The sequence below is a fragment of the Saccostrea echinata genome, unplaced genomic scaffold, assembly GCF_033153115.1.
Source record: "Saccostrea echinata isolate AGI-Se365-2 ecotype Australia unplaced genomic scaffold, CSIRO_AGI_Sech_v1 ptg000025l, whole genome shotgun sequence".
NCBI lineage: Eukaryota > Metazoa > Mollusca > Bivalvia > Ostreida > Ostreidae > Saccostrea > Saccostrea echinata.
Window position 1 is genome coordinate 12,346,482 of NW_026889774.1, and position 3,838 is coordinate 12,350,319.

Sequence of the window (3,838 nt, forward strand, 5' to 3'; positions counted from 1 at the left end):
ATACAAATCTGTAGTCTTCTCTCAGTTGTCAAATATCATAGTGTCACCACAGTAAAACTTAGAGGACTTGTCACATCCCTCATAAACTTTTCAGAATCTTTTACTTTTCGGTATTCAGCAAATTACCAGATCTGAGGATTTTGGACTAGCTTTGGCAAAGTTATGGCAAAAATACAGTGAGACATTAAATGGATCAGCTAAATTAAATTAATTTACAGAAGTGCACGTGTGACATGATAAAAAGAAAAGTTGTATAATATTTTTCTCATCGCAATTCAAATTAATATATACGTAGGTTGAAAAAAGTACCCCAATCTCTCTACTGAAAACATATTCAAACTTCCTCAGTCTGTAGTATATTTGATCTCTTTTTATCCTTATATTTTTCTTTCTAAGCATGCTAAATTTCAACATAATTGTAGAAAATATGTACATTTTTCCTATAGTATACACATGGCAATATTCTCTTTACTGCAGAATTCAAAAGATTAATTGTTGAAACTGGTTCTAATCCACAACTTTTGAATAAAAAGAAACAGGTCTTGAATTTAAATAATATTTGTAAGAGCGTATCATTTACAACAATACTTTTCCTTAGTGGTAAAAAAAGTTGTTTTACTAAACAAGAGCTCGAGATACATATACACTATATCAGCTGTTATTAATAGCTGATGTACATTAATTTGTTAGCACGCAAAATTCCATAAAATGATAAAAAAGGAAATAATGTTTTGTATCAATCAAGCATACATTTTCGTAGGTAATTTTGAATTCCAATATTTGTCATAAAACGAGTGAAAGTTGTGACTCGAATTTCCTCAGTCACGCAACTTTCTACCAGTTCTACAGTGTTCTGTTCTGTCGTTAATTGTAAAAGAAAACATTATTGTCTTAAAATTAAGTCCAATATATGACATTGACATATCACTTTTTAAAATGACTACTTAAAAATATATGAAACCCTCCGATTCTGACATTTTGGCGCTATGCTGTGCAGTGACTAAATTCACACTTCGAATACTGTGATTGGATGAATATATTTACCTCAGCCAATGACAAATCGCATTTTGAAAGGCTTGTGAAAAGTTTATTTATATATCTTTTATTTTTTCAGTGACTACAAATAAACTATCGGCGGGAGAAATAAAAATAAAACGTGAATTAGGGACTTTTATTTTTATTTCATTTTAGCCCAAATTAGGGTCGGCGCTCCCGTAAAACAGGATATAAAAAAATGTTGGCCTAATATGCGGATACATTAACATTATTTGTTATACCTTTGGAATTTCGTTCCTGTATAAATCTAATTTTTAAAAAGTCTAACATTTCCAATGCTTTACTATAAGCGGTCATCGGTCATAAAAAATATGTTTGACCGCAGAGTGAGATTTATATTGGACTTGTCGATGAGGTACTGGACTGCTTACTTGCATTCGTTGGTGTTCGACATTGTCAGAATTGGCCGAGTTTTAGTGCAGGTAAATTTAAAGGTAAGGATGACTGCACTTAAGAAAATTGACAAAATAAACTTTCAAAACAAGCATTTTTCCTTTAATTGAAGAAATGGTGAACATGTAATCTAGAACGTTACGTAATTACATTAAATAAAACTTAAGTATGTATTTACGAAGTATGAAACCGTTTTCAAAGGTGGGGATTATCACAATTTCTTGAATCTCCGTACGATAATGAGGACGCCCACTTTTTCACTGACTTTATACATAGTCAGCGCATGTTTGTCTATTGTTCTGCGTTTAATTAACAGTAGTTGTATATTTGCATTAATAATGCTGCGTCAAAAGGAGATTAATTAACAGACAAACATGCGCTTATGGTTTAAAAGAGGAAAAAAAGCTTCTTCTCACATTCGCTCTCTCTGTTGTAACCAAGGGCTGTGGCATGTTGAATATTATAATTCACCACGTGATTTCTTACCTCATACTAAATTCCGTCACGTGACTAGTAAAGTAGCATGTTTTGTGCTAACTAGGACACTCTTCTCGAACACGTTGAATTGTTAAGCATCGATTCAAAATATTCTTTACTTACATGCACGTGCTCATATTGTTGATTTCATTTTGAAACCTTTGTAAATAGTGTACTTATGCCATACAGGATAAAGAGGAAGATTCGTATTTTTATACATGTCAATGTTATTTATCTTGTCTAATTTTAGAGCCAATGTTAGCTCCACCTCTCATGCATACTTAATGTTTAATCAAGGGCAGGTAAGTGTAAATTCTCTACATTTGGAAAGCAGTAGGGACGAAAACAAAAACCCCTAGTATTATTTTACTGTTTCACAGTTTAAAATCATTTTAACATTTAAATTTGGTGCCAAATTGGCAGAATTCCATGGTAAATATACAAAGGTAAAATAAGGTTAAGATATAAAAGCAATTAAAGCGACGGAAATAGATCCAAAAACTCAGCGTTAAGTGCAGTAACTGTTATCCTTTACACCATGGAAACCAGCACAAGATACATTTAAAAAAAATAATAAATAAATAAAAGGTATTTAACAAAACAGTTATTGAATTTGTTCTCTGCGTTTTGTCGACCCCTCGAACCAAACTGTTTGCCTTCGGCTGAACGGCCTCAGGCAAAGAGTTTGCTTCTTGGGTCAAAGATAGGTCAAAAAATGACCCGACTCAAAACTTTTTTCAACCTCTAGGAAGCATTTATTTTTTATGCAATCAAAAAAAAAGATTTTGTAAATTTACCCATGATGTTAACATTTTCTAAGGAAAATAATTTTCCCACCTACCTACCGACCCAAGGGTTTCATTCTGAGTCGGGAGAGGGCAAATAAACTTTGACAAAACTGTTCACGCAATAGTTCTGAAAGTTATTTCCCTTTGGCTCTTCAGATCAACAGACAACAAAATCTACGACTTTCAAAAGAAAAGTAAGATTAGCCTTGTTTCTATATTTGGTTGCTTCATTTTCTTTATTTTTTAAAAGTATTTAAGAAACAAATAAAGTAATTTTGTCATGGTATATAAAGACAGCAACAATTATAAAGAAATTGAACTGAAAAAAAATACGGTTCATTTTAGCCTTGAAAAATGGTCATTTTCCAAATCTATTATTTTTCCTTTCTAATATCCTACTCGGTTTGCCTATAATTCCCTCTGTTGTTTTGAGTTTTGTATTAAAATTAACCTTACCAATTATTATACCCCCGCTCCGAAGGAGAGGGGGATATACTGTTCTACCCTTGTGTGTTTGTTTGTAGGTGTGTCTGTCCGTCTGTCCGTAACAAATTTTCGTAGCATTTTCTCAGCATGCAACTACTCATCGCAGTTCACTGATTTTTGTTCGAATCCGTTGTCAACTTCCTGTTTATCCGTGGGTCTGTCCATACCAAATTTATTCACATGAGTAGATTCACATCAGAGCGGGGTATTACTAGACTAAGTGAGCATTGGCTCACAGGCTTCTTGGTTTTTTTTTTCTCCTTTTTTTCCCCCTCGTATGTAAAGTTATCCGACTTATTTGACTTGCCGCACGTACATCCCGTGTAACAATAGATTGATGTAAAAAAAAAAAAAAAAAAAAAAAAAAAAAAATCGTCTTTGTGTATACTACTATGGTCTCTAAATAAATCACGAAATACTATCAAAATATAACGTACACCTGACAACTGTTTGATAACAAATGCAAAAATAAATTAGTTACTTAAAAAAATTAAATGCCATAAAAGGGTGAATTAAAAAAAATGACCACCAAACTGAAATTTTTTGGAAAAATTCAAGTACTTCTAACATATTTTTCACTCATATCATCATATTGCACATGCATTTTAGTTTAAAATCCTGAAGTGGCAATAGAAAAG